Source organism: Diceros bicornis, chromosome 6, assembly GCF_020826845.1.
Source record: "Diceros bicornis minor isolate mBicDic1 chromosome 6, mDicBic1.mat.cur, whole genome shotgun sequence".
Lineage (NCBI taxonomy): Eukaryota > Metazoa > Chordata > Mammalia > Perissodactyla > Rhinocerotidae > Diceros > Diceros bicornis.
The window spans coordinates 25,578,330-25,601,003 of record NC_080745.1 but is presented as its reverse complement, the minus strand read 5'-3'; the positions used below and the strand labels follow the sequence as shown (position 1 = coordinate 25,601,003).

Genomic DNA, 22,674 nt, shown 5'->3' with positions numbered 1-22,674 from the left:
GATTTTCTGATGTTTGTGGTGTGTCTCAATCAAGTTAGTGCGTTGTTCTCACTTGTGATCTCACTCAAAATAAACGTTCGTTTCCGCCCCTGTGTCTCGACGTGTCACTTTTCATTTATTTATCTTTGTTTGTTTGTTTTTCTCAAAGAAGTCCCCTTCCCCAGTTTGATAACTTTCCGGCCCCACGTGACCGGCATCCTTTTTCTTTTTCTTCCTGGCCCTGCCTTTACTTGAAATATTGACGTTTGGCTCCTGGTGGATATCTCGCAGTCACTTTGGTTTCTAAAACATCGAAGGAAAATACCGGTGAATCTGGCTGGCTGAGATGTTCCGTGTCCCCTCGCTCAGGCGCCTCGCTCTCTTCCCCCTGGTCCTGGCCCTGTCTGTCAGAGGTAGTGGAAGAGTCCCCTGAGACAACATTGCCCGAGCGGCACCGGACTCCTGAGACCGAGGCTGCGCGTCCTAGGGCCCCAGGAGTGATTGCCTGCCCCAGGGCCACTGCCTCCTTGCCTGAGGCCCAGCTCAAGCACGACCACCCTGCCGTGGGCAAGCTGCCTCTTCTGCAGAGGCTCTCTGTGTCTGTGTGTCTGTGCCGGTGGGGGTCTGTCTAGGTCGGTGTCTTGGATCCTCTCAGTGGCTCTGTCTCTCCGCTCCCTCGCGCAGGAGCTCTCCTGCGTCCCCACGGGGGGGACGAGCGTGGGCGGGGTCTCAGTCTCGGTGGGGGGGCGTGGGGGTAACGGTGCCCCGCCCCCCGCCCCGACGCGAACCGAGGGAGGGCGGCGGGGTTCCGCCGATGCCCTCTGGTCGCCAGGGTGGCTCGGGGTGGTTTGGGGCCCCTCGGGGCCGGCCCGGAGCAGCGGCGGCCAGGCCCCGGGCTGGGAGGCTCCTCGGGCCGGAGGGGGCTCAGAGGAGCGCGGGCCGGGGGGCCCTGACGCCGCGACGCCTCCCGCCGCAGGGCCCGGAGCAGCCCGATCTCCTGCGACCTCGGGAGCGAGCCGAGCGGGCGCGAGCCTGGAGACTCCCGGGATGGGGCGGGGAGAGCGCCTAGACTGGCGCCCCGCCCCCCGCCCGCGGGGTGCCAGAGGCCTCTCAGGCCCTGGGCGGGCGGCAGGGCAGCGCACCGCAGGGTTTGGCTGGCCAGGCGGCGGCGGCGGCGGCGGCGGCGGCGGCTGGCGGCGGCGGCGGCGGCGGGCGGCGGCGGCGGCAGGTGGAGCGCGGCGGGCCGGCGGCAGCGGGCGGGGCGGGGGGGGGGGGGGGCGGGGCGCCGGCGGCTTGTGAGCCTCACAGGGCTCTGGGGGCGCGCGTCACAGAGCTCTGGGGGCGCGCGTCACAGGGCTCTGGGCGCGCGCCTGACAGGGGCCTGGGGGCCCGCGTCACAGGGGCCGGGGCGGCCCGGCGCGCCTTCTTAGGGGCGCCCGGCGGCGGCCCCGACGTCTACGGCCATACCACCCTGAACGCGCCCGATCTCGTCTGATCTCGGAAGCTAAGCAGGGTCGGGCCTGGTTAGTACTTGGATGGGAGACCGCCTGGGAATACCGGGTGCTGTAGGCTTTTTGCCTCCCGCCGTCTCCCTCTCCTTTTGCCACCGCCCCCAGCGCGGCTCCCTCGGCACACCGGCCGCCCCTCCGGCCTCCGCGCCCGCCCCCACCCCCACCGCTGCCCAGCTGCTGCCCGTGTGCGCGACAGCCGCCCAGGCGCGGGCAGGCTGTCGAAGCCCAGCCCTTCAACCTCGCGGCCCCCCCCACCGGGACCCCGGGCCCACTGGGGCCCGGCGTGACCCCGACTCCGCGCTCGTGGGCTCCCTGTGTCCTCGGCCTCTTCCCAGCCGCTAGGGGCCCGACAGACCCGAGCAGTTCACTCGGCCGCCCCAACCAGTTGGTAGCGTCATCGCGGTCGCGTCGGAGAGAATGGATTCCGTTCCCCCGTAGGGGGAGGGGGGGGCCAACGGATCAGAAAGCTACAAGCAGCAAATACTTCTTCCGGAGCTGAGGCACCACAGGAACCTGGTGAAGGTTTTCAGAAGACCGTCTGCAAAAGGACAGGGGAAAATGGGTTAGGGGAGCATTTCAGGCAGTTCATCCAAAACGCCACGGCTTCTGGATTTTCTGATGTTTGTGGTGTGTCTCAATCAAGTTAGTGCGTTGTTCTCACTTGTGATCTCACTCAAAATAAACGTTCGTTTCCGCCCCTGTGTCTCGACGTGTCACTTTTCATTTATTTATCTTTGTTTGTTTGTTTTTCTCAAAGAAGTCCCCTTCCCCAGTTTGATAACTTTCCGGCCCCACGTGACCGGCATCCTTTTTCTTTTTCTTCCTGGCCCTGCCTTTACTTGAAATATTGACGTTTGGCTCCTGGTGGATATCTCGCAGTCACTTTGGTTTCTAAAACATCGAAGGAAAATACCGTGAATCTGGCTGGCTGAGATGTTCCGTGTCCCCTCGCTCAGGCGCCTCGCTCTCTTCCCCCTGGTCCTGGCCCTGTCTGTCAGAGGTAGTGGAAGAGTCCCCTGAGACAACATTGCCCGAGCGGCACCGGACTCCTGAGACCGAGGCTGCGCGTCCTAGGGCCCCAGGAGTGATTGCCTGCCCCAGGGCCACTGCCTCCTTGCCTGAGGCCCAGCTCAAGCACGACCACCCTGCCGTGGGCAAGCTGCCTCTTCTGCAGAGGCTCTCTGTGTCTGTGTGTCTGTGCCGGTGGGGGGTCTGTCTAGGTCGGTGTCTTGGATCCTCTCAGTGGCTCTGTCTCTCCGCTCCCTCGCGCAGGAGCTCTCCTGCGTCCCCACGGGGGGGACGAGCGTGGGCGGGGTCCTCAGTCTCGGTGGGGGGCGTGGGGGTAACGGTGCCCCGCCCCCCGCCCCGACGCGAACCGAGGGAGGGCGGCGGGGTTCCGCCGATGCCCTCTGGTCGCCAGGGTGGCTCGGGGTGGTTTGGGGCCCCTCGGGGCCGGCCCGGAGCAGCGGCGGCCAGGCCCCGGGCTGGGAGGCTCCTCGGGCCGGAGGGGGCTCAGAGGAGCGCGGGCCGGGGGGCCCTGACGCCGCGACGCCTCCCGCCGCAGGGCCCGGAGCAGCCCGATCTCCTGCGACCTCGGGAGCGAGCCGAGCGGGCGCGAGCCTGGAGACTCCCGGGATGGGGCGGGAGAGCGCCTAGACTGGCGCCCCGCCCCCCGCCCGCGGGGTGCCAGAGGCCTCTCAGGCCCTGGGCGGGCGGCAGGGCAGCGCACCGCAGGGTTTGGCTGGCCAGGCGGCGGCGGCGGCGGCGGCGGCGGCGGCGGCGGCGGCGGCGGCGGCAGGTGGAGCGCGGCGGGCCGGCGGCAGCGGGCGGGGCGGGGGGGGGGGGGGGGGGCGGGGCGCCGGCGGCTTGTGAGCCTCACAGGGCTCTGGGGGCGCGCGTCACAGAGCTCTGGGGGCGCGCGTCACAGGGCTCTGGGCGCGCGCCTGACAGGGGCCTGGGGGCCCGCGTCACAGGGGCCGGGGCGGCCCGGCGCGCCTTCTTAGGGGCGCCCGGCGGCGGCCCCGACGTCTACGGCCATACCACCCTGAACGCGCCCGATCTCGTCTGATCTCGGAAGCTAAGCAGGGTCGGGCCTGGTTAGTACTTGGATGGGAGACCGCCTGGGAATACCGGGTGCTGTAGGCTTTTTGCCTCCCGCCGTCTCCCTCTCCTTTTGCCACCGCCCCCCAGCGCGGCTCCCCTCGGCACACCGGCCGCCCCTCCGGCCTCCGCGCCCGCCCCCACCCCCACCGCTGCCCAGCTGCTGCCCGTGTGCGCGACAGCCGCCCAGGCGCGGGCAAGCTGTCGAAGCCCAGCCCTTCAACCTCGCGGCCCCCCCCACCGGGACCCCGGGCCCACTGGGGCCCGGCGTGACCCCGACTCCGCGCTCGTGGGCTCCCTGTGTCCTCGGCCTCTTCCCAGCCGCTAGGGGCCCGACAGACCCGAGCAGTTCACTCGGCCGCCCCAACCAGTTGGTAGCGTCATCGCGGTCGCGTCGGAGAGAATGGATTCCGTTCCCCCGTAGGGGGAGGGGGGGGCCAACGGATCAGAAAGCTACAAGCAGCAAATACTTCTTCCGGAGCTGAGGCACCACAGGAACCTGGTGAAGGTTTTCAGAAGACCGTCTGCAAAAGGACAGGGGAAAATGGGTTAGGGGAGCATTTCAGGCAGTTCATCCAAAACGCCACGGCTTCTGGATTTTCTGATGTTTGTGGTGTGTCTCAATCAAGTTAGTGCGTTGTTCTCACTTGTGATCTCACTCAAAATAAACGTTCGTTTCCGCCCCTGTGTCTCGACGTGTCACTTTTCATTTATTTATCTTTGTTTGTTTGTTTTTCTCAAAGAAGTCCCCTTCCCCAGTTTGATAACTTTCCGGCCCCACGTGACCGGCATCCTTTTTCTTTTTCTTCCTGGCCCTGCCTTTACTTGAAATATTGACGTTTGGCTCCTGGTGGATATCTCGCAGTCACTTTGGTTTCTAAAACATCGAAGGAAAATACCGTGAATCTGGCTGGCTGAGATGTTCCGTGTCCCCTCGCTCAGGCGCCTCGCTCTCTTCCCCCTGGTCCTGGCCCTGTCTGTCAGAGGTAGTGGAAGAGTCCCCTGAGACAACATTGCCCGAGCGGCACCGGACTCCTGAGACCGAGGCTGCGCGTCCTAGGGCCCCAGGAGTGATTGCCTGCCCCAGGGCCACTGCCTTCTTGCCTGAGGCCCAGCTCAAGCACGACCACCCTGCCGTGGGCAAGCTGCCTCTTCTGCAGAGGCTCTCTGTGTCTGTGTGTCTGTGCCGGTGGGGGTCTGTCTAGGTCGGTGTCTTGGATCCTCTCAGTGGCTCTGTCTCTCCGCTCCCTCGCGCAGGAGCTCTCCTGCGTCCCCACGGGGGGGACGAGCGTGGGCGGGGTCTCAGTCTCGGTGGGGGGCGTGGGGGTAACGGTGCCCCGCCCCCCGCCCCGACGCGAACCGAGGGAGGGCGGCGGGGTTCCGCCGATGCCCTCTGGTCGCCAGGGTGGCTCGGGGTGGTTTGGGGCCCCTCGGGGCCGGCCCGGAGCAGCGGCGGCCAGGCCCCGGGCTGGGAGGCTCCTCGGGCCGGAGGGGGCTCAGAGGAGCGCGGGCCGGGGGGCCCTGACGCCGCGACGCCTCCCGCCGCACGGCCCGGAGCAGCCCGATCTCCTGCGACCTCGGGAGCGAGCCGAGCGGGCGCGAGCCTGGAGACTCCCGGGATGGGGCGGGAGAGCGCCTAGACTGGCGCCCCGCCCCCCGCCCGCGGGGTGCCAGAGGCCTCTCAGGCCCTGGGCGGGCGGCAGGGCAGCGCACCGCAGGGTTTGGCTGGCCAGGCGGCGGCGGCGGCGGCGGCGGCGGCAGGTGGAGCGCGGCGGGCCGGCGGCAGCGGGCGGGGCGGGGGGGGGCGGGGCGCCGGCGGCTTGTGAGCCTCACAGGGCTCTGGGGGCGCGCGTCACAGAGCTCTGGGGGCGCGCGTCACAGGGCTCTGGGCGCGCGCCTGACAGGGGCCTGGGGGCCCGCGTCACAGGGGCCGGGGCGGCCCGGCGCGCCTTCTTAGGGGCGCCCGGCGGCGGCCCCGACGTCTACGGCCATACCACCCTGAACGCGCCCGATCTCGTCTGATCTCGGAAGCTAAGCAGGGTCGGGCCTGGTTAGTACTTGGATGGGAGACCGCCTGGGAATACCGGGTGCTGTAGGCTTTTTGCCTCCCGCCGTCTCCCTCTCCTTTTGCCACCGCCCCCAGCGCGGCTCCCTCGGCACACCGGCCGCCCCTCCGGCCTCCGCGCCCGCCCCCACCCCCACCGCTGCCCAGCTGCTGCCCGTGTGCGCGACAGCCGCCCAGGCGCGGGCAGGCTGTCGAAGCCCAGCCCTTCAACCTCGCGGCCCCCCCCCACCGGGACCCCGGGCCCACTGGGGCCCGGCGTGACCCCGACTCCGCGCTCGTGGGCTCCCTGTGTCCTCGGCCTCTTCCCAGCCGCTAGGGGCCCGACAGACCCGAGCAGTTCACTCGGCCGCCCCAACCAGTTGGTAGCGTCATCGCGGTCGCGTCGGAGAGAATGGATTCCGTTCCCCCGTAGGGGGAGGGGGGGGCCAACGGATCAGAAAGCTACAAGCAGCAAATACTTCTTCCGGAGCTGAGGCACCACAGGAACCTGGTGAAGGTTTTCAGAAGACCGTCTGCAAAAGGACAGGGGAAAATGGGTTAGGGGAGCATTTCAGGCAGTTCATCCAAAACGCCACGGCTTCTGGATTTTCTGATGTTTGTGGTGTGTCTCAATCAAGTTAGTGCGTTGTTCTCACTTGTGATCTCACTCAAAATAAACGTTCGTTTCCGCCCCTGTGTCTCGACGTGTCACTTTTCATTTATTTATCTTTGTTTGTTTGTTTTTCTCAAAGAAGTCCCCTTCCCCAGTTTGATAACTTTCCGGCCCCACGTGACCGGCATCCTTTTTCTTTTTCTTCCTGGCCCTGCCTTTACTTGAAATATTGACGTTTGGCTCCTGGTGGATATCTCGCAGTCACTTTGGTTTCTAAAACATCGAAGGAAAATACCGTGAATCTGGCTGGCTGAGATGTTCCGTGTCCCCTCGCTCAGGCGCCTCGCTCTCTTCCCCCTGGTCCTGGCCCTGTCTGTCAGAGGTAGTGGAAGAGTCCCCTGAGACAACATTGCCCGAGCGGCACCGGACTCCTGAGACCGAGGCTGCGCGTCCTAGGGCCCCAGGAGTGATTGCCTGCCCCAGGGCCACTGCCTCCTTGCCTGAGGCCCAGCTCAAGCACGACCACCCTGCCGTGGGCAAGCTGCCTCTTCTGCAGAGGCTCTCTGTGTCTGTGTGTCTGTGCCGGTGGGGGTCTGTCTAGGTCGGTGTCTTGGATCCTCTCAGTGGCTCTGTCTCTCCGCTCCCTCGCACAGGAGCTCTCCTGCGTCCCCACGGGGGGGACGAGCGTGGGCGGGGTCTCAGTCTCGGTGGGGGGCGTGGGGGTAACGGTGCCCCGCCCCCCGCCCCGACGCGAACCGAGGGAGGGCGGCGGGGTTCCGCCGATGCCCTCTGGTCGCCAGGGTGGCTCGGGGTGGTTTGGGGCCCCTCGGGGCCGGCCCGGAGCAGCGGCGGCCAGGCCCCGGGCTGGGAGGCTCCTCGGGCCGGAGGGGGCTCAGAGGAGCGCGGGCCGGGGGGCCCTGACGCCGCGACGCCTCCCGCCGCAGGGCCCGGAGCAGCCCGATCTCCTGCGACCTCGGGAGCGAGCCGAGCGGGCGCGAGCCTGGAGACTCCCGGGATGGGGCGGGAGAGCGCCTAGACTGGCGCCCCGCCCCCCGCCCGCGGGGTGCCAGAGGCCTCTCAGGCCCTGGGCGGGCGGCAGGGCAGCGCACCGCAGGGTTTGGCTGGCCAGGCGGCGGCGGCGGCGGCGGCGGCGGCGGCGGCGGCGGCGGCAGGTGGAGCGCGGCGGGCCGGCGGCAGCGGGCGGGGCGGGGGGGGGGCGGGGCGCCGGCGGCTTGTGAGCCTCACAGGGCTCTGGGGGCGCGCGTCACAGAGCTCTGGGGGCGCGCGTCACAGGGCTCTGGGCGCGCGCCTGACAGGGGCCTGGGGGCCCGCGTCACAGGGGCCGGGGCGGCCCGGCGCGCCTTCTTAGGGGCGCCCGGCGGCGGCCCCGACGTCTACGGCCATACCACCCTGAACGCGCCCGATCTCGTCTGATCTCGGAAGCTAAGCAGGGTCGGGCCTGGTTAGTACTTGGATGGGAGACCGCCTGGGAATACCGGGTGCTGTAGGCTTTTTGCCTCCCGCCGTCTCCCTCTCCTTTTGCCACCGCCCCCAGCGCGGCTCCCTCGGCACACCGGCCGCCCCTCCGGCCTCCGCGCCCGCCCCCACCCCCACCGCTGCCCAGCTGCTGCCCGTGTGCGCGACAGCCGCCCAGGCGCGGGCAGGCTGTCGAAGCCCAGCCCTTCAACCTCGCGGCCCCCCCCACCGGGACCCCGGGCCCACTGGGGCCCGGCGTGACCCCGACTCCGCGCTCGTGGGCTCCCTGTGTCCTCGGCCTCTTCCCAGCCGCTAGGGGCCCGACAGACCCGAGCAGTTCACTCGGCCGCCCCAACCAGTTGGTAGCGTCATCGCGGTCGCGTCGGAGAGAATGGATTCCGTTCCCCCGTAGGGGGAGGGGGGGGCCAACGGATCAGAAAGCTACAAGCAGCAAATACTTCTTCCGGAGCTGAGGCACCACAGGAACCTGGTGAAGGTTTTCAGAAGACCGTCTGCAAAAGGACAGGGGAAAATGGGTTAGGGGAGCATTTCAGGCAGTTCATCCAAAACGCCACGGCTTCTGGATTTTCTGATGTTTGTGGTGTGTCTCAATCAAGTTAGTGCGTTGTTCTCACTTGTGATCTCACTCAAAATAAACGTTCGTTTCCGCCCCTGTGTCTCGACGTGTCACTTTTCATTTATTTATCTTTGTTTGTTTGTTTTTCTCAAAGAAGTCCCCTTCCCCAGTTTGATAACTTTCCGGCCCCACGTGACCGGCATCCTTTTTCTTTTTCTTCCTGGCCCTGCCTTTACTTGAAATATTGACGTTTGGCTCCTGGTGGATATCTCGCAGTCACTTTGGTTTCTAAAACATCGAAGGAAAATACCGTGAATCTGGCTGGCTGAGATGTTCCGTGTCCCCTCGCTCAGGCGCCTCGCTCTCTTCCCCCTGGTCCTGGCCCTGTCTGTCAGAGGTAGTGGAAGAGTCCCCTGAGACAACATTGCCCGAGCGGCACCGGACTCCTGAGACCGAGGCTGCGCGTCCTAGGGCCCCAGGAGTGATTGCCTGCCCCAGGGCCACTGCCTCCTTGCCTGAGGCCCAGCTCAAGCACGACCACCCTGCCGTGGGCAAGCTGCCTCTTCTGCAGAGGCTCTCTGTGTCTGTGTGTCTGTGCCGGTGGGGGTCTGTCTAGGTCGGTGTCTTGGATCCTCTCAGTGGCTCTGTCTCTCCGCTCCCTCGCGCAGGAGCTCTCCTGCGTCCCCACGGGGGGGACGAGCGTGGGCGGGGTCTCAGTCTCGGTGGGGGGCGTGGGGGTAACGGTGCCCCGCCCCCCGCCCCGACGCGAACCGAGGGAGGGCGGCGGGGTTCCGCCGATGCCCTCTGGTCGCCAGGGTGGCTCGGGGTGGTTTGGGGCCCCTCGGGGCCGGCCCGGAGCAGCGGCGGCCAGGCCCCGGGCTGGGAGGCTCCTCGGGCCGGAGGGGGCTCAGAGGAGCGCGGGCCGGGGGGCCCTGACGCCGCGACGCCTCCCGCCGCACGGCCCGGAGCAGCCCGATCTCCTGCGACCTCGGGAGCGAGCCGAGCGGGCGCGAGCCTGGAGACTCCCGGGATGGGGCGGGAGAGCGCCTAGACTGGCGCCCCGCCCCCCGCCCGCGGGGTGCCAGAGGCCTCTCAGGCCCTGGGCGGGCGGCAGGGCAGCGCACCGCAGGGTTTGGCTGGCCAGGCGGCGGCGGCGGCGGCGGCGGCGGCGGCGGCGGCGGCGGCGGCGGCGGCGGCGGCGGCGGCGGCAGGTGGAGCGCGGCGGGCCGGCGGCAGCGGGCGGGGCGGGGGGGGGGGGGGGGGCGGGGCGCCGGCGGCTTGTGAGCCTCACAGGGCTCTGGGGGCGCGCGTCACAGAGCTCTGGGGGCGCGCGTCACAGGGCTCTGGGCGCGCGCCTGACAGGGGCCTGGGGGCCCGCGTCACAGGGGCCGGGGCGGCCCGGCGCGCCTTCTTAGGGGCGCCCGGCGGCGGCCCCGACGTCTACGGCCATACCACCCTGAACGCGCCCGATCTCGTCTGATCTCGGAAGCTAAGCAGGGTCGGGCCTGGTTAGTACTTGGATGGGAGACCGCCTGGGAATACCGGGTGCTGTAGGCTTTTTGCCTCCCGCCGTCTCCCTCTCCTTTTGCCACCGCCCCCAGCGCGGCTCCCTCGGCACACCGGCCGCCCCTCCGGCCTCCGCGCCCGCCCCCACCCCCACCGCTGCCCAGCTGCTGCCCGTGTGCGCGACAGCCGCCCAGGCGCGGGCAGGCTGTCGAAGCCCAGCCCTTCAACCTCGCGGCCCCCCCCACCGGGACCCCGGGCCCACTGGGGCCCGGCGTGACCCCGACTCCGCGCTCGTGGGCTCCCTGTGTCCTCGGCCTCTTCCCAGCCGCTAGGGGCCCGACAGACCCGAGCAGTTCACTCGGCCGCCCCAACCAGTTGGTAGCGTCATCGCGGTCGCGTCGGAGAGAATGGATTCCGTTCCCCCGTAGGGGGAGGGGGGGGCCAACGGATCAGAAAGCTACAAGCAGCAAATACTTCTTCCGGAGCTGAGGCACCACAGGAACCTGGTGAAGGTTTTCAGAAGACCGTCTGCAAAAGGACAGGGGAAAATGGGTTAGGGGAGCATTTCAGGCAGTTCATCCAAAACGCCACGGCTTCTGGATTTTCTGATGTTTGTGGTGTGTCTCAATCAAGTTAGTGCGTTGTTCTCACTTGTGATCTCACTCAAAATAAACGTTCGTTTCCGCCCCTGTGTCTCGACGTGTCACTTTTCATTTATTTATCTTTGTTTGTTTGTTTTTCTCAAAGAAGTCCCCTTCCCCAGTTTGATAACTTTCCGGCCCCACGTGACCGGCATCCTTTTTCTTTTTCTTCCTGGCCCTGCCTTTACTTGAAATATTGACGTTTGGCTCCTGGTGGATATCTCGCAGTCACTTTGGTTTCTAAAACATCGAAGGAAAATACCGTGAATCTGGCTGGCTGAGATGTTCCGTGTCCCCTCGCTCAGGCGCCTCGCTCTCTTCCCCCTGGTCCTGGCCCTGTCTGTCAGAGGTAGTGGAAGAGTCCCCTGAGACAACATTGCCCGAGCGGCACCGGACTCCTGAGACCGAGGCTGCGCGTCCTAGGGCCCCAGGAGTGATTGCCTGCCCCAGGGCCACTGCCTCCTTGCCTGAGGCCCAGCTCAAGCACGACCACCCTGCCGTGGGCAAGCTGCCTCTTCTGCAGAGGCTCTCTGTGTCTGTGTGTCTGTGCCGGTGGGGGTCTGTCTAGGTCGGTGTCTTGGATCCTCTCAGTGGCTCTGTCTCTCCGCTCCCTCGCGCAGGAGCTCTCCTGCGTCCCCACGGGGGGGACGAGCGTGGGCGGGGTCTCAGGCTCGGTGGGGGGCGTGGGGGTAACGGTGCCCCGCCCCCCACCCCGACGCGAACCGAGGGAGGGCGGCGGGGTTCCGCCGATGCCCTCTGGTCGCCAGGGTGGCTCGGGGTGGTTTGGGGCCCCTCGGGGCCGGCCCGGAGCAGCGGCGGCCAGGCCCCGGGCTGGGAGGCTCCTCGGGCCGGAGGGGGCTCAGAGGAGCGCGGGCCGGGGGGCCCTGACGCCGCGACGCCTCCCGCCGCACGGCCCGGAGCAGCCCGATCTCCTGCGACCTCGGGAGCGAGCCGAGCGGGCGCGAGCCTGGAGACTCCCGGGATGGGGCGGGAGAGCGCCTAGACTGGCGCCCCGCCCCCCGCCCGCGGGGTGCCAGAGGCCTCTCAGGCCCTGGGCGGGCGGCAGGGCAGCGCACCGCAGGGTTTGGCTGGCCAGGCGGCGGCGGCGGCGGCGGCGGCGGCGGCGGCAGGTGGAGCGCGGCGGGCCGGCGGCAGCGGGCGGGGCGGGGGGGGGGCGGGGCGCCGGCGGCTTGTGAGCCTCACAGGGCTCTGGGGGCGCGCGTCACAGAGCTCTGGGGGCGCGCGTCACAGGGCTCTGGGCGCGCGCCTGACAGGGGGCTGGGGGCCCGCGTCACAGGGGCCGGGGCGGCCCGGCGCGCCTTCTTAGGGGCGCCCGGCGGCGGCCCCGACGTCTACGGCCATACCACCCTGAACGCGCCCGATCTCGTCTGATCTCGGAAGCTAAGCAGGGTCGGGCCTGGTTAGTACTTGGATGGGAGACCGCCTGGGAATACCGGGTGCTGTAGGCTTTTTGCCTCCCGCCGTCTCCCTCTCCTTTTGCCACCGCCCCCAGCGCGGCTCCCTCGGCACACCGGCCGCCCCTCCGGCCTCCGCGCCCGCCCCCACCCCCACCGCTGCCCAGCTGCTGCCCGTGTGCGCGACAGCCGCCCAGGCGCGGGCAGGCTGTCGAAGCCCAGCCCTTCAACCTCGCGGCCCCCCCCACCGGGACCCCGGGCCCACTGGGGCCCGGCGTGACCCCGACTCCGCGCTCGTGGGCTCCCTGTGTCCTCGGCCTCTTCCCAGCCGCTAGGGGCCCGACAGACCCGAGCAGTTCACTCGGCCGCCCCAACCAGTTGGTAGCGTCATCGCGGTCTCGTGGGAGAGAATGGATTCCGTTCCCCCGTGGGGGGGGGGGGGGTGGAGCCCAACGGATCAGAAAGCTACAAGCAGCAAATACTTCTTCCGGAGCTGAGGCACCACAGGAACCTGGTGAAGGTTTTCAGAAGACCGTCTGCAAAAGGACAGGGGAAAATGGGTTAGGGGAGCATTTCAGGCAGTTCATCCAAAACGCCACGGCTTCTGGATTTTCTGATGTTTGTGGTGTGTCTCAATCAAGTTAGTGCGTTGTTCTCACTTGTGATCTCACTCAAAATAAACGTTCGTTTCCGCCCCTGTGTCTCGACGTGTCACTTTTCATTTATTTATCTTTGTTTGTTTGTTTTTCTCAAAGAAGTCCCCTTCCCCAGTTTGATAACTTTCCGGCCCCACGTGACCGGCATCCTTTTTCTTTTTCTTCCTGGCCCTGCCTTTACTTGAAATATTGACGTTTGGCTCCTGGTGGATATCTCGCAGTCACTTTGGTTTCTAAAACATCGAAGGAAAATACCGTGAATCTGGCTGGCTGAGATGTTCCGTGTCCCCTCGCTCAGGCGCCTCGCTCTCTTCCCCCTGGTCCTGGCCCTGTCTGTCAGAGGTAGTGGAAGAGTCCCCTGAGACAACATTGCCCGAGCGGCACCGGACTCCTGAGACCGAGGCTGCGCGTCCTAGGGCCCCAGGAGTGATTGCCTGCCCCAGGGCCACTGCCTCCTTGCCTGAGGCCCAGCTCAAGCACGACCACCCTGCCGTGGGCAAGCTGCCTCTTCTGCAGAGGCTCTCTGTGTCTGTGTGTCTGTGCCGGTGGGGGTCTGTCTAGGTCGGTGTCTTGGATCCTCTCAGTGGCTCTGTCTCTCCGCTCCCTCGCACAGGAGCTCTCCTGCGTCCCCACGGGGGGGACGAGCGTGGGCGGGGTCTCAGTCTCGGTGGGGGGCGTGGGGGTAACGGTGCCCCGCCCCCCGCCCCGACGCGAACCGAGGGAGGGCGGCGGGGTTCCGCCGATGCCCTCTGGTCGCCAGGGTGGCTCGGGGTGGTTTGGGGCCCCTCGGGGCCGGCCCGGAGCAGCGGCGGCCAGGCCCCGGGCTGGGAGGCTCCTCGGGCCGGAGGGGGCTCAGAGGAGCGCGGGCCGGGGGGCCCTGACGCCGCGACGCCTCCCGCCGCACGGCCCGGAGCAGCCCGATCTCCTGCGACCTCGGGAGCGAGCCGAGCGGGCGCGAGCCTGGAGACTCCCGGGATGGGGCGGGAGAGCGCCTAGACTGGCGCCCCGCCCCCCGCCCGCGGGGTGCCAGAGGCCTCTCAGGCCCTGGGCGGGCGGCAGGGCAGCGCACCGCAGGGTTTGGCTGGCCAGGCGGCGGCGGCGGCGGCGGCGGCGGCGGCAGGTGGAGCGCGGCGGGCCGGCGGCAGCGGGCGGGGCGGGGGGGGGGGCGGGGCGCCGGCGGCTTGTGAGCCTCACAGGGCTCTGGGGGCGCGCGTCACAGAGCTCTGGGGGCGCGCGTCACAGGGCTCTGGGCGCGCGCCTGACAGGGGCCTGGGGGCCCGCGTCACAGGGGCCGGGGCGGCCCGGCGCGCCTTCTTAGGGGCGCCCGGCGGCGGCCCCGACGTCTACGGCCATACCACCCTGAACGCGCCCGATCTCGTCTGATCTCGGAAGCTAAGCAGGGTCGGGCCTGGTTAGTACTTGGATGGGAGACCGCCTGGGAATACCGGGTGCTGTAGGCTTTTTGCCTCCCGCCGTCTCCCTCTCCTTTTGCCACCGCCCCCAGCGCGGCTCCCTCGGCACACCGGCCGCCCCTCCGGCCTCCGCGCCCGCCCCCACCCCCACCGCTGCCCAGCTGCTGCCCGTGTGCGCGACAGCCGCCCAGGCGCGGGCAGGCTGTCGAAGCCCAGCCCTTCAACCTCGCGGCCCCCCCCACCGGGACCCCGGGCCCACTGGGGCCCGGCGTGACCCCGACTCCGCGCTCGTGGGCTCCCTGTGTCCTCGGCCTCTTCCCAGCCGCTAGGGGCCCGACAGACCCGAGCAGTTCACTCGGCCGCCCCAACCAGTTGGTAGCGTCATCGCGGTCTCGTGGGAGAGAATGGATTCCGTTCCCCCGTGGGGGGGGGGGGGGTGGAGCCCAACGGATCAGAAAGCTACAAGCAGCAAATACTTCTTCCGGAGCTGAGGCACCACAGGAACCTGGTGAAGGTTTTCAGAAGACCGTCTGCAAAAGGACAGGGGAAAATGGGTTAGGGGAGCATTTCAGGCAGTTCATCCAAAACGCCACGGCTTCTGGATTTTCTGATGTTTGTGGTGTGTCTCAATCAAGTTAGTGCGTTGTTCTCACTTGTGATCTCACTCAAAATAAACGTTCGTTTCCGCCCCTGTGTCTCGACGTGTCACTTTTCATTTATTTATCTTTGTTTGTTTGTTTTTCTCAAAGAAGTCCCCTTCCCCAGTTTGATAACTTTCCGGCCCCACGTGACCGGCATCCTTTTTCTTTTTCTTCCTGGCCCTGCCTTTACTTGAAATATTGACGTTTGGCTCCTGGTGGATATCTCGCAGTCACTTTGGTTTCTAAAACATCGAAGGAAAATACCGTGAATCTGGCTGGCTGAGATGTTCCGTGTCCCCTCGCTCAGGCGCCTCGCTCTCTTCCCCCTGGTCCTGGCCCTGTCTGTCAGAGGTAGTGGAAGAGTCCCCTGAGACAACATTGCCCGAGCGGCACCGGACTCCTGAGACCGAGGCTGCGCGTCCTAGGGCCCCAGGAGTGATTGCCTGCCCCAGGGCCACTGCCTCCTTGCCTGAGGCCCAGCTCAAGCACGACCACCCTGCCGTGGGCAAGCTGCCTCTTCTGCAGAGGCTCTCTGTGTCTGTGTGTCTGTGCCGGTGGGGGTCTGTCTAGGTCGGTGTCTTGGATCCTCTCAGTGGCTCTGTCTCTCCGCTCCCTCGCACAGGAGCTCTCCTGCGTCCCCACGGGGGGGACGAGCGTGGGCGGGGTCTCAGTCTCGGTGGGGGGCGTGGGGGTAACGGTGCCCCGCCCCCCGCCCCGACGCGAACCGAGGGAGGGCGGCGGGGTTCCGCCGATGCCCTCTGGTCGCCAGGGTGGCTCGGGGTGGTTTGGGGCCCCTCGGGGCCGGCCCGGAGCAGCGGCGGCCAGGCCCCGGGCTGGGAGGCTCCTCGGGCCGGAGGGGGCTCAGAGGAGCGCGGGCCGGGGGGCCCTGACGCCGCGACGCCTCCCGCCGCACGGCCCGGAGCAGCCCGATCTCCTGCGACCTCGGGAGCGAGCCGAGCGGGCGCGAGCCTGGAGACTCCCGGGATGGGGCGGGAGAGCGCCTAGACTGGCGCCCCGCCCCCCGCCCGCGGGGTGCCAGAGGCCTCTCAGGCCCTGGGCGGGCGGCAGGGCAGCGCACCGCAGGGTTTGGCTGGCCAGGCGGCGGCGGCGGCGGCGGCGGCGGCGGCAGGTGGAGCGCGGCGGGCCGGCGGCAGCGGGCGGGGCGGGGGGGGGGGCGGGGCGCCGGCGGCTTGTGAGCCTCACAGGGCTCTGGGGGCGCGCGTCACAGAGCTCTGGGGGCGCGCGTCACAGGGCTCTGGGCGCGCGCCTGACAGGGGCCTGGGGGCCCGCGTCACAAGGGCCGGGGCGGCCCGGCGCGCCTTCTTAGGGGCGCCCGGCGGCGGCCCCGACGTCTACGGCCATACCACCCTGAACGCGCCCGATCTCGTCTGATCTCGGAAGCTAAGCAGGGTCGGGCCTGGTTAGTACTTGGATGGGAGACCGCCTGGGAATACCGGGTGCTGTAGGCTTTTTGCCTCCCGCCGTCTCCCTCTCCTTTTGCCACCGCCCCCAGCGCGGCTCCCTCGGCACACCGGCCGCCCCTCCGGCCTCCGCGCCCGCCCCCACCCCCACCGCTGCCCAGCTGCTGCCCGTGTGCGCGACAGCCGCCCAGGCGCGGGCAGGCTGTCGAAGCCCAGCCCTTCAACCTCGCGGCCCCCCCCACCGGGACCCCCGGGCCCACTGGGGCCCGGCGTGACCCCGACTCCGCGCTCGTGGGCTCCCTGTGTCCTCGGCCTCTTCCCAGCCGCTAGGGGCCCGACAGACCCGAGCAGTTCACTCGGCCGCCCCAACCAGTTGGTAGCGTCATCGCGGTCTCGTGGGAGAGAATGGATTCCGTTCCCCCGTGGGGGGGGGGGGTGGAGCCCAACGGATCAGAAAGCTACAAGCACCAAATACTTCTTCCGGAGCTGAGGCACCACAGGAACCTGGTGAAGGTTTTCAGAAGACCGTCTGCAAAAGGACAGGGGAAAATGGGTTAGGGGAGCATTTCAGGCAGTTCATCCAAAACGCCACGGCTTCTGGATTTTCTGATGTTTGTGGTGTGTCTCAATCAAGTTAGTGCGTTGTTCTCACTTGTGATCTCACTCAAAATAAACGTTCGTTTCCGCCCCTGTGTCTCGACGTGTCACTTTTCATTTATTTATCTTTGTTTGTTTGTTTTTCTCAAAGAAGTCCCCTTCCCCAGTTTGATAACTTTCCGGCCCCACGTGACCGGCATCCTTTTTCTTTTTCTTCCTGGCCCTGCCTTTACTTGAAATATTGACGTTTGGCTCCTGGTGGATATCTCGCAGTCACTTTGGTTTCTAAAACATCGAAGGAAAATACCGTGAATCTGGCTGGCTGAGATGTTCCGTGTCCCCTCGCTCAGGCGCCTCGCTCTCTTCCCCCTGGTCCTGGCCCTGTCTGTCAGAGGTAGTGGAAGAGTCCCCTGAGACAACATTGCCCGAGCGGCACCGGACTCCTGAGACCGAGGCTGCGCGTCCTAGGGCCCCAGGAGTGATTGCCTGCCCCAGGGCCACTGCCTCCTTGCCTGAGGCCCAGCTCAAGCACGACCACCCTGCCGTGGGCAAGCTGCCTCTTCTGCAGAGGCTCTCTGTGTCTGTGTGTCTGTGCCGGTGGGGGTCTGTCTAGGTCGGTGTCTTGGATCCTCTCAGTGGCTCTGTCTCTCCGCTCCCTCGCACAGGAGCTCTCCTGCGTCCCCACGGGGGGGGACGAGCGTGGGCGGGGTCTCAGTCTCGGTGGGGGGCGTGGGGGTAACGGTGCCCCGCCCCCCGCCCCGACGCGAACCGAGGGAGGGCGGCGGGGTTCCGCCGATGCCCTCTGGTCGCCAGGGTGGCTCGGGGTGGTTTGGGGCCCCTCGGGGCCGGCCCGGAGCAGCGGCGGCCAGGCCCCGGGCTGGGAGGCTCCTCGGGCCGGAGGGGGCTCAGAGGAGCGCGGGCCGGGGGGCCCTGACGCCGCGACGCCTCCCGCCGCACGGCCCGGAGCAGCCCGATCTCCTGCGACCTCGGGAGCGAGCCGAGCGGGCGCGAGCCTGGAGACTCCCGGGATGGGGCGGGAGAGCGCCTAGACTGGCGCCCCGCCCCCCGCCCGCGGGGTGCCAGAGGCCTCTCAGGCCCTGGGCGGGCGGCAGGGCAGCGCACCGCAGGGTTTGGCTGGCCAGGCGGCGGCGGCGGCGGCGGCGGCGGCGGCGGCGGCGGCGGCGGCGGCGGCGGCGGCGGCAGGTGGAGCGCGGCGGGCCGGCGGCAGCGGGCGGGGCGGGGGGGGGGGGGGCGGGGCGCCGGCGGCTTGTGAGCCTCACAGGGCTCTGGGGGCGCGCGTCACAGAGCTCTGGGGGCGCGCGTCACAGGGCTCTGGGCGCGCGCCTGACAGGGGCCTGGGGGCCCGCGTCACAGGGGCCGGGGCGGCCCGGCGCGCCTTCTTAGGGGCGCCCGGCGGCGGCCCCGACGTCTACGGCCATACCACCCTGAACGCGCCCGATCTCGTCTGATCTCGGAAGCTAAGCAGGGTCGGGCCTGGTTAGTACTTGGATGGGAGACCGCCTGGGAATACCGGGTGCTGTAGGCTTTTTGCCTCCCGCCGTCTCCCTCTCCTTTTGCCACCGCCCCCAGCGCGGCTCCCTCGGCACACCGGCCGCCCCTCCGGCCTCCGCGCCCGCCCCCACCCCCACCGCTGCCCAGCTGCTGCCCGTGTGCGCGACAGCCGCCCAGGCGCGGGCAGGCTGTCGAAGCCCAGCCCTTCAACCTCGCGGCCCCCCCCCACCGGGACCCCGGGCCCACTGGGGCCCGGCGTGACCCCGACTCCGCGCTCGTGGGCTCCCTGTGTCCTCGGCCTCTTCCCAGCCGCTAGGGGCCCGACAGACCCGAGCAGTTCACTCGGCCGCCCCAACCAGTTGGTAGCGTCATCGCGGTCGCGTCGGAGAGAATGGATTCCGTTCCCCCGTAGGGGGAGGGGGGGGCCAACGGATCAGAAAGCTACAAGCAGCAAATACTTCTTCCGGAGCTGAGGCACCACAGGAACCTGGTGAAGGTTTTCAGAAGACCGTCTGCAAAAGGACAGGGGAAAATGGGTTAGGGGAGCATTTCAGGCAGTTCATCCAAAACGCCACGGCTTCTGGATTTTCTGATGTTTGTGGTGTGTCTCAATCAAGTTAGTGCGTTGTTCTCACTTGTGATCTCACTCAAAATAAACGTTCGTTTCCGCCCCTGTGTCTCGACGTGTCACTTTTCATTTATTTATCTTTGTTTGTTTTTCTCAAAGAAGTCCCCTTCCCCAGTTTGATAACTTTCCGGCCCCACGTGACCGGCATCCTTTTTCTTTTTCTTCCTGGCCCTGCCTTTACTTGAAATATTGACGTTTGGCTCCTGGTGGATATCTCGCAGTCACTTTGGTTTCTAAAACATCGAAGGAAAATACCGTGAATCTGGCTGGCTGAGATGTTCCGTGTCCCCTCGCTCAGGCGCCTCGCTCTCTTCCCCCTGGTCCTGGCCCTGTCTGTCAGAGGTAGTGGAAGAGTCCCCTGAGACAACATTGCCCGAGCGGCACCGGACTCCTGAGACCGAGGCTGCGCGTCCTAGGGCCCCAGGAGTGATTGCCTGCCCCAGGGCCACTGCCTCCTTGCCTGAGGCCCAGCTCAAGCACGACCACCCTGCCGTGGGCAAGCTGCCTCTTCTGCAGAGGCTCTCTGTGTCTGTGTGTCTGTGCCGGTGGGGGTCTGTCTAGGTCGGTGTCTTGGATCCTCTCAGTGGCTCTGTCTCTCCGCTCCCTCGCACAGGAGCTCTCCTGCGTCCCCACGGGGGGGACGAGCGTGGGCGGGGTCTCAGTCTCGGTGGGGGGCGTGGGGGTAACGGTGCCCCGCCCCCCGCCCCGACGCGAACCGAGGGAGGGCGGCGGGGTTCCGCCGATGCCCTCTGGTCGCCAGGGTGGCTCGGGGTGGTTTGGGGCCCCTCGGGGCCGGCCCGGAGCAGCGGCGGCCAGGCCCCGGGCTGGGAGGCTCCTCGGGCCGGAGGGGGCTCAGAGGAGCGCGGGCCGGGGGGCCCTGACGCCGCGACGCCTCCCGCCGCACGGCCCGGAGCAGCCCGATCTCCTGCGACCTCGGGAGCGAGCCGAGCGGGCGCGAGCCTGGAGACTCCCGGGATGGGGCGGGAGAGCGCCTAGACTGGCGCCCCGCCCCCCGCCCGCGGGGTGCCAGAGGCCTCTCAGGCCCTGGGCGGGCGGCAGGGCAGCGCACCGCAGGGTTTGGCTGGCCAGGCGGCGGCGGCGGCGGCGGCGGCGGCGGCAGGTGGAGCGCGGCGGGCCGGCGGCAGCGGGCGGGGCGGGGGGGGGGGGCGGGGCGCCGGCGGCTTGTGAGCCTCACAGGGCTCTGGGGGCGCGCGTCACAGAGCTCTGGGGGCGCGCGTCACAGGGCTCTGGGCGCGCGCCTGACAGGGGCCTGGGGGCCCGCGTCACAGGGGCCGGGGCGGCCCGGCGCGCCTTCTTAGGGGCGCCCGGCGGCGGCCCCGACGTCTACGGCCATACCACCCTGAACGCGCCCGATCTCGTCTGATCTCGGAAGCTAAGCAGGGTCGGGCCTGGTTAGTACTTGGATGGGAGACCGCCTGGGAATACCGGGTGCTGTAGGCTTTTTGCCTCCCGCCGTCTCCCTCTCCTTTTGCCACCGCCCCCAGCGCGGCTCCCTCGGCACACCGGCCGCCCCTCCGGCCTCCGCGCCCGCCCCCACCCCCACCGCTGCCCAGCTGCTGCCCGTGTGCGCGACAGCCGCCCAGGCGCGGGCAGGCTGTCGAAGCCCAGCCCTTCAACCTCGCGGCCCCCCCCCACCGGGACCCCGGGCCCACTGGGGCCCGGCGTGACCCCGACTCCGCGCTCGTGGGCTCCCTGTGTCCTCGGCCTCTTCCCAGCCGCTAGGGGCCCGACAGACCCGAGCAGTTCACTCGGCCGCCCCAACCAGTTGGTAGCGTCATCGCGGTCGCGTCGGAGAGAATGGATTCCGTTCCCCCGTAGGGGGAGGGGGGGGCCAACGGATCAGAAAGCTACAAGCAGCAAATACTTCTTCCGGAGCTGAGGCACCACAGGAACCTGGTGAAGGTTTTCAGAAGACCGTCTGCAAAAGGACAGGGGAAAATGGGTTAGGGGAGCATTTCAGGCAGTTCATCCAAAACGCCACGGCTTCTGGATTTTCTGATGTTTGTGGTGTGTCTCAATCAAGTTAGTGCGTTGTTCTCACTTGTGATCTCACTCAAAATAAACGTTCGTTTCCGCCCCTGTGTCTCGACGTGTCACTTTTCATTTATTTATCTTTGTTTGTTTGTTTTTCTCAAAGAAGTCCCCTTCCCCAGTTTGATAACTTTCCGGCCCCACGTGACCGGCATCCTTTTTCTTTTTCTTCCTGGCCCTGCCTTTACTTGAAATATTGACGTTTGGCTCCTGGTGGATATCTCGCAGTCACTTTGGTTTCTAAAACATCGAAGGAAAATACCGTGAATCTGGCTGGCTGAGATGTTCCGTGTCCCCTCGCTCAGGCGCCTCGCTCTCTTCCCCCTGGTCCTGGCCCTGTCTGTCAGAGGTAGTGGAAGAGTCCCCTGAGACAACATTGCCCGAGCGGCACCGGACTCCTGAGACCGAGGCTGCGCGTCCTAGGGCCCCAGGAGTGATTGCCTGCCCCAGGGCCACTGCCTCCTTGCCTGAGGCCCAGCTCAAGCACGACCACCCTGCCGTGGGCAAGCTGCCTCTTCTGCAGAGGCTCTCTGTGTCTGTGTGTCTGTGCCGGTGGGGGTCTGTCTAGGTCGGTGTCTTGGATCCTCTCAGTGGCTCTGTCTCTCCGCTCCCTCGCGCAGGAGCTCTCCTGCGTCCCCACGGGGGGGACGAGCGTGGGCGGGGTCTCAGTCTCGGTGGGGGGCGTGGGGGGTAACGGTGCCCCGCCCCCCGCCCCGACGCGAACCGAGGGAGGGCGGCGGGGTTCCGCCGATGCCCTCTGGTCGCCAGGGTGGCTCGGGGTGGTTTGGGGCCCCTCGGGGCCGGCCCGGAGCAGCGGCGGCCAGGCCCCGGGCTGGGAGGCTCCTCGGGCCGGAGGGGGCTCAGAGGAGCGCGGGCCGGGGGGGCCCTGACGCCGCGACGCCTCCCGCCGCAGGGCCCGGAGCAGCCCGATCTCCTGCGACCTCGGGAGCGAGCCGAGCGGGCGCGAGCCTGGAGACTCCCGGGATGGGGCGGGAGAGCGCCTAGACTGGCGCCCCGCCCCCCGCCCGCGGGGTGCCAGAGGCCTCTCAGGCCCTGGGCGGGCGGCAGGGCAGCGCACCGCAGGGTTTGGCTGGCCAGGCGGCGGCGGCGGCGGCGGCGGCGGCGGCGGCGGCGGCGGCGGCAGGTGGAGCGCGGCGGGCCGGCGGCAGCGGGCGGGGCGGGGGGGGGGGGGGGGGGGCGGGGCGCCGGCGGCTTGTGAGCCTCACAGGGCTCTGGGGGCGCGCGTCACAGAGCTCTGGGGGCGCGCGTCACAGGGCTCTGGGCGCGCGCCTGACAGGGGCCTGGGGGCCCGCGTCACAGGGGCCGGGGCGGCCCGGCGCGCCTTCTTAGGGGCGCCCGGCGGCGGCCCCGACGTCTACGGCCATACCACCCTGAACGCGCCCGATCTCGTCTGATCTCGGAAGCTAAGCAGGGTCGGGCCTGGTTAGTACTTGGATGGGAGACCGCCTGGGAATACCGGGTGCTGTAGGCTTTTTGCCTCCCGCCGTCTCCCTCTCCTTTTGCCACCGCCCCCAGCGCGGCTCCCTCGGCACACCGGCCGCCCCTCCGGCCTCCGCGCCCGCCCCCACCCCCACCGCTGCCCAGCTGCTGCCCGTGTGCGCGACAGCCGCCCAGGCGCGGGCAGGCTGTCGAAGCCCAGCCCTTCAACCTCGCGGCCCCCCCCACCGGGACCCCGGGCCCACTGGGGCCCGGCGTGACCCCGACTCCGCGCTCGTGGGCTCCCTGTGTCCTCGGCCTCTTCCCAGCCGCTAGGGGCCCGACAGACCCGAGCAGTTCACTCGGCCGCCCCAACCAGTTGGTAGCGTCATCGCGGTCGCGTCGGAGAGAATGGATTCCGTTCCCCCGTAGGGGGAGGGGGGGGCCAACGGATCA

The 22,674-nt window shown here is 68.3% G+C and overlaps 11 non-coding genes across 11 annotated transcripts; all 11 read left to right on the top strand.

The window, feature by feature from the left end:
* Positions 1-1,432: 1,432 nt before the first annotated feature.
* LOC131407673 (5S ribosomal RNA) lies at positions 1,433-1,551 on the top strand. Its single transcript, XR_009220547.1, has one exon. It is a non-coding gene; the product is annotated as a 5S ribosomal RNA (ribosomal RNA).
* A 1,965-nt stretch (positions 1,552-3,516) lies between these two features.
* On the top strand, positions 3,517-3,635 carry LOC131407672 (5S ribosomal RNA). The gene has a single exon (XR_009220546.1). It is a non-coding gene; the product is annotated as a 5S ribosomal RNA (ribosomal RNA).
* Positions 3,636-5,570: 1,935 nt separating this feature from the next.
* LOC131407670 (5S ribosomal RNA) lies at positions 5,571-5,689 on the top strand. Its single transcript, XR_009220544.1, has one exon. It is a non-coding gene; the product is annotated as a 5S ribosomal RNA (ribosomal RNA).
* Positions 5,690-7,639: 1,950 nt separating this feature from the next.
* LOC131407669 (5S ribosomal RNA) lies at positions 7,640-7,758 on the top strand. The gene has a single exon (XR_009220543.1). It is a non-coding gene; the product is annotated as a 5S ribosomal RNA (ribosomal RNA).
* A 1,980-nt stretch (positions 7,759-9,738) lies between these two features.
* LOC131407668 (5S ribosomal RNA) lies at positions 9,739-9,857 on the top strand. Its single transcript, XR_009220542.1, has one exon. It is a non-coding gene; the product is annotated as a 5S ribosomal RNA (ribosomal RNA).
* Positions 9,858-11,797: 1,940 nt separating this feature from the next.
* LOC131407667 (5S ribosomal RNA) lies at positions 11,798-11,916 on the top strand. The gene has a single exon (XR_009220541.1). It is a non-coding gene; the product is annotated as a 5S ribosomal RNA (ribosomal RNA).
* A 1,943-nt stretch (positions 11,917-13,859) lies between these two features.
* LOC131407666 (5S ribosomal RNA) lies at positions 13,860-13,978 on the top strand. Its single transcript, XR_009220540.1, has one exon. It is a non-coding gene; the product is annotated as a 5S ribosomal RNA (ribosomal RNA).
* Positions 13,979-15,921: 1,943 nt separating this feature from the next.
* On the top strand, positions 15,922-16,040 carry LOC131407665 (5S ribosomal RNA). The gene has a single exon (XR_009220539.1). It is a non-coding gene; the product is annotated as a 5S ribosomal RNA (ribosomal RNA).
* A 1,976-nt stretch (positions 16,041-18,016) lies between these two features.
* Positions 18,017-18,135, top strand: LOC131407664 (5S ribosomal RNA). The gene has a single exon (XR_009220538.1). It is a non-coding gene; the product is annotated as a 5S ribosomal RNA (ribosomal RNA).
* Positions 18,136-20,071: 1,936 nt separating this feature from the next.
* Positions 20,072-20,190, top strand: LOC131407663 (5S ribosomal RNA). Its single transcript, XR_009220537.1, has one exon. It is a non-coding gene; the product is annotated as a 5S ribosomal RNA (ribosomal RNA).
* Positions 20,191-22,154: 1,964 nt separating this feature from the next.
* On the top strand, positions 22,155-22,273 carry LOC131407661 (5S ribosomal RNA). Its single transcript, XR_009220536.1, has one exon. It is a non-coding gene; the product is annotated as a 5S ribosomal RNA (ribosomal RNA).
* Positions 22,274-22,674: the final 401 nt, after the last annotated feature.